The 6,000-nt window shown below is 47.9% G+C and overlaps 1 long non-coding RNA gene across 1 annotated transcript in view; it reads right to left on the bottom strand.

Annotated features, from left to right (window-relative positions):
- Positions 1-2,749: 2,749 nt before the first annotated feature.
- LOC146829139 (uncharacterized) overlaps positions 2,750-6,000 on the bottom strand; it is a 59,052-nt gene continuing 55,801 nt past the window's right edge. The window contains exon 3 of the long non-coding RNA XR_014961916.1: positions 2,750-3,917. This is a non-coding gene — a long non-coding RNA (uncharacterized LOC146829139). The remainder of the gene's footprint in view (positions 3,918-6,000) is intronic.

The raw sequence follows: 6,000 nt of genomic DNA, 5'->3' as shown, positions 1-6,000 counted from the left end.
GGAGGACTTGGCTTTCATCACCCTCTATCTATATCGAAGATTCTATCAGTATTGCTCATAAGATTTTTTATTCTGCTTCGTTAAAAGCCCAGCACTTTAAAACTGTATTTAATTTATATCACACTCCTGCGGTTATCATGAAATGGGGCAATGCCCTACAAGCTTCAAAATCTGCCGATATAGTACACATTTTCTTTTCCTGCCCCTCTTTACGTCCTCTTTTTAACCAAATTGAAAGTTTTTTGTTTTACATTTTAGGCAAACCTATCTCTGTTTCCTCAAGTATGATCTTATTAGGGATCGATGGGGTTTTATCTGTGGGACATTTCGATATTTTTTGTTCATTATTGCGGCTGTAACGCGACTTTCTATTGCTACTGCCTGGTTACAACCCGAGGCCCCGAGTTTTGATCTATGGCGGGCCAAATTATTTAATCTTTATAATCTAGAAATCAGTATGTACTTGCTGAAAAAAACGCGTAAAAAGAAATTTGGTATGGCTATTTGGCAACCATTAATTGATTATCTTTCTGATTAGTTTTTTTCCCTTCTTTCTCCTTTAGTTGTTGTTGGAAAAGTCAACTGTATTCTATGTTCTTTTTGTTTTTGTATATATGTACATGTGGAACATCATATAAAAATAAAATTAAAAAAGGGATGAAAGCTCCATTGTTCCAATGCAGAAGGCGGGAGGACACCTGCACCTCTGACCGTGGTCCAGAACACGGATGGAACACCCTGAGTGAGATTCTATGGCAGATGGGGATGACTCCCACACCACACATTGCGTCAATGAACTATCTGACTTATACACACCCCACACACAGAAGCCCCTGCCTGAGGTACCCCCGCATGGGATGCCCTTAACACTCAAGGAAACAGCAACTCATTCTCCCCAACATTGCACACACATTTGAATCATTGCTCAGAGCTGTGGCATATCCTCCACACAACTGTGGCAGTTCAGAAGAGTGCCGATTCCACGAGACGTACCAATGCAATGGGAGGCCATCCCGGGCACATGCACAACCCTGTCACGTGGAACAGTACCGTGCACATACCGTGCACATGCTGCATGTACTGGGTGCACTGCCACTGGCAGTGCTGCGGATCGGTTACCGGCTGAGCTTCTGCCTTACCTACGTCACCTGCGTCCAGCCCTGGTTCCAATGCCGAACATGCACTTTCGAGTGTCCCATGCATGTCTGCCTATCCAACACAACCGTAGATGAATTGGATTATGACTTGTGTCTGCACCCCCTGTTGGATCACGAACAGGAGTGTAACCGAGACAGCCGTGCATGGGATGCCTTGACATACTGCGTATGTATTGGCAGTTGCGCATGGGAGATTGCACAATTCCTCATGTGCAGTGACCACATGGAGGCGCTCCCTTATTGGGCTGTGTTGTGGATTGGTGAAACGGCGTGGGCTGAGCACACCTGCCCGGACCAGTTAATGGATTGTCTCACCCTGGTGTTCCTCGAACAGGACAACAACGTACTATTGGAACACATTGCATATGAAGTTGCACGGGCATTCATGAATGAGTAACTACGTTCCTGCAGCCACATCGGAGTGTCCCCCACTGCACAGGTCCCAACAACTTGTTGCATCGTGGGGAATGTTCACATATCCCACCACAACAGAGGACATGTCTGCCTTGGTCAGGACTCTGGATGCATGTGCGTGGAATTATGCGTGCGTACACACACCTGTGCAAGGTGATGCAGGTCCATGGTCGAAGCAAAACAGCATCGTTTGGCAATGTTACCAATTCGGACACACTGCTGGGGGGAGAGTACACACATGGCACTGTAGCACGACATGTGAACCTGTTGGACCCTTTCACCTGATCGCTGTCAGCAGAGCAGACAATCGGCGCATTCCGGTGGCAGAGCACTATGCAGATCCCATGGGCAGTGAGTCGTGCCCCCTCACATGGGGCAATGGGCAGACGCCAAACAACACATGACTCGTCCAGCAAGGCAAGGTGGGCTGAGACCATTGTCATCAGTGATGATTGTCGTCCATTTTTGACTCACCATTTTCTAAACCTCGACATGTTCCCATGCTGTGTGTAAGTGTCTTAAGCATGTCCCTGCCTGTTGTGGCCGTAGCCTCGTCCGTACTGCCAATAAAGTCTATGCCACTCTACTGGTGTCTAACTGTGATGTGTGTTGATTAGATTGTCCACTCGTGTGCCACAATGAGCATCATCCCTACACAGGGAGGAACTTACTGACGCATGTGCAATGGGGTGGCTCACTTTTGCAAGCTCCACCTCTGTGAGCCAGACATTGTTTTGGGATAGTTGCTGGCCGACCTGTGCACTTGCGTGACTTCAGCAATGTGAGTATGGTGTCCAACCTCTGACCATGTGGAGCAATGTCATATATCATAACAAAATGTGTCCACACAGATGTGTGTGAGTAGGGATGCGACGTGAATTTCTGTTGTCACATGATGTAGGACCCCACTCCTGGCCTGCTACCGATTTGGTCATTCCTACACACAGCCCTATTCAAAACATGGACATGTGCCTACGTTGGGGGGTTGTGATATTGTTGTTGATGTGCAATGGGGACACAGCTAGTACTCACCTTCACAGTCATCCAATTGGCCATGTGTCTCAGGGATACACATGCGCATAGATGTCAGTTACCAGGGTGTACCTTCATGTGAAACCATTGTCCCTACTTCCAGCCATACTTCCATATGTGAGTGAACATAGTCATGACACATCTGTGTGATTTAGAATGTTTTATTCACATTCAGGTGATTGAGGGAGCTGAAGCTGTACAGGGCCATCCAAGCCCACATTACATGGAAGCCCAGTGGTGGGCCAACCAGAGTCCTTTGGGGATTGAAAAGTGATTAGGAAGAGGGGGAGTGCAGTCCGCAGCAGGATTGCTGTGTAATTGTCCAGCAGTGAAGATATGGCAGTCCGTGTCGGGGTCCGGGTGAATGTCGCAGAGTGTTCCGGGGGTCAGTGGGAAGTACTGTCCCAGGGCATGATGCATAGGCACAACCAGGAAGTGGCAGGCCATTTTGGCAGTGATGGATGCTGCTGCCTCCTTCCTCACACAGTAATTACCAACCCCATCTTACTCCCCTGATACGGGTTCTGTGTCCAGTGTGTCCAGTGTGTGTGGTGGGGTGATGGCTGCATCACTGTGTGCCACTGACACATCAGACTGTAAAGGTGATGGGGCAGCATCACTATGTGCCACTGACACATCAGGGGGTGGAGCTGTGTGTGTCGATGTTCCCGCTTCAGTCATCTGGGACAGGCTCAGTGGCAGCAATGGCAAGATGATGAACCACAGGGCAGTGAAGTTCCCTGCTACTACTCGCTGGTGTCCAGCCGTGGCAGCCATGCTTTCAGCCAGCATCTGCTCCATGGTATCCATTGACCTCCGCATCTGTGACAACTCTGTGCTGCCATTGCTGGTGCCTGTCTGACCAGACAGTACTTATATTCGATTAAGGGCCCCAGCGAGGTCAGCCAAGGTCTGTAGTGGAGCATGGTGCGTACAGGGGCTGTCCGATATGGACTGTACGTGGTCCCTGATGGGACTCAGACACCCACCTATGGCATCGAGTTTGACTGCCACAAGCTCGAAACCCATCCGGAGCTGTTCAGCCAACTCCACCTGGCAAGACCACACACGCTGTTGGAACTCCATGTATTGGTCGGGGGGTCCTGGGAGACAGCCGTGGTGGTGTGTGTTGCCTGCTGTGTGGTCTGTGCAGGTGGTGTGGTCACCTCGGGCAGCTGGCCTGCCCTGCTCCGGGGGATGGGGTGCATAGGCTGTCCATTATCCGTTGGAGGGTGTCTTGACATACGTGCAGGTTGTCCTCTTCATCATCAATGATGGGAAGTGTGGTGTGCTCTGCAGGAGGTGTTTGTTCCTCTGCAATGTAAAGGGGAGATGCAGGTTAACAGAGTTACACTTATATGTTGAAGATTTGCAGATGTTTACATTTAGACTGCATGCCAATGTACATTGTGACTGTGTTGGTGGAGCTGGCTATTTGATGGCAGTCAGTGTGTTTTTCGACTACATGATGGATGTGTGGTAGTACCCGTACATTGTCATCACACAGTGTCAGGCAATGCCAGATGTGAGTGGACGGTTACTACGCACGTGCGGAACCTGTTGTGAGCCCTGTCCTGTGGTGTTAGTGTTGCACTTTGTGCCACATTGCCGTCATTGCTAATGTTCTGTGCTTGCTATGTGTGTGTGCTGCATTGTGGGGGAGTTGCCCCTGCAGCTCTGATTTCGTGTAGCCTTCTCCCTTTGAGGCGGGGTGCCTTTGAATTGTGTGCTTTTCGGGGGCTGATTTGTTTTTGACTTGGGTCATATGTGCTCTCGGACAGGATTTTGTGGCATGGTGCATGTATTGTACAGCATGTGTTGTGGGTGAACGTGGATATGTCGGAGTGTGACCTGCTCCTGTACAGTTGTGATCCGCACTGGGCCACCTCCATGTCAATTCGTGGGCCATGTCATGTTTTTTGGCTGCTGCTATGCTATCGGGCATGCAGTGTCACTTGCCACAGTGTGGGTCACATAGCTGCTGCTTTGCTGGATTCAGCACATGTGCATGGGTCGGTTGTGATATTGGTGATAGGGTGGGGGGGCCCCTTTGTGCAGATTGTGGACGGAGGCCTACTTGGTGTTTCTATGTGTGCAGCAGTGTGCCAAGGCTATCAGGGACATGGTCCACGATCATTGTCGGTGTGCAGTGTGCTACACATAATTGTGCATGTGTGCCATTGTGCCCATCTCTCCCTATCCCCCTGTAGTGTAGTTCCTATATCCCTGATAGGCTCTGTGCATTGGAATAACATACACTATAGATTTGACATAAGACTAAAGTCAGTATGTCTCTATCGAGTATATTGAACTTAATTACTTGTGTGTGCCAGCTAACTCAGAGGTCACTAGAAACTTCTCGAAATTACAAGAAGAGATTAGTCTCTGACAACCGCATAAACATGACAACTTTGTTTACCTTTAGAATCGGAACAGTCTCAGAATCGTGAAAACAATAGATAACAGTTTCACTCAGTCAATCGTGCATGTTTCGTTTCTACAGAGTTGCACAGAAATAGAGAGACGGGCGTTTTCAATAAAAGGGTTTATTTAACAGTCTTATTTCTTGTGCAAGGGATATGAATTGCTACAATTGTAAGACAGACTGCGAAGTACAATATGGTCGAGGTTAGCAGTGAGATAAAATAATACTGCAATAGCATGGTTTGTAGCTATGACATATAATAATCAAAATACATACATAAAGAACATATGCTAAAATGTGATACTCATCTGATACTTCTAAATTGTTCTACCCCAGTGTACCTAACCTAAGTGCAGTACGAGGTTTGAAGTAGGTGCTATTTCTAAAGTATAGCTAGCTATATTTTAGTTTAGCCAAGAGTTGCCAAAAGTTTCTCTAAGTTCTAGTCAGCTCCATACCTGAGAATGAGAGAGGTTGGAATCTCTTTTCTGGACTCGAAGGTCTAACCCCCCCGCAAGGGAAGTCAGAGAGCACTGGAGCTGGATTCTCTGCGAGGAGGATGACAGCGTCAGGTCAGTGCATCAGGCTGGAACTCGATCTCCTTCCGAACTTGCTGTGGCGAACCGCGTAGTCTGGGTTGGATTGAATCCTCCGCGAACCATAATTTGCCAAGGCAAGTGCTGGTATATTTATACCTTGAAGATGTCTAGGAATGCCAGTATTGACGTAAAAGTCGGGCAGAGGAACGTCATGAATGAACCCCTAAGCATACTTAATGAGTTATTGGAGAAATCAATATTCAAGCTAGGGGTAATTCCTTAAGGCTTAAGGATCTGGTTTTCCAAGAAATCGTTGTGACATGGATGGACGGATGTAGGTGGCCATGCCTGTATTTGGTTTGTATGGACAATGTCTAAATAAGGGCTGGATTTCTATGTCCAAATAAGGGCAAAGTGAATTGTACCTATATAA

The sequence above is a fragment of the Triturus cristatus genome, chromosome 5_2 (genome assembly GCF_964204655.1).
Source record: "Triturus cristatus chromosome 5_2, aTriCri1.1, whole genome shotgun sequence".
NCBI lineage: Eukaryota > Metazoa > Chordata > Amphibia > Caudata > Salamandridae > Triturus > Triturus cristatus.
Note: the sequence above shows the minus strand (reverse complement) of the source record. Positions and strands in the feature narration are given on the sequence as shown.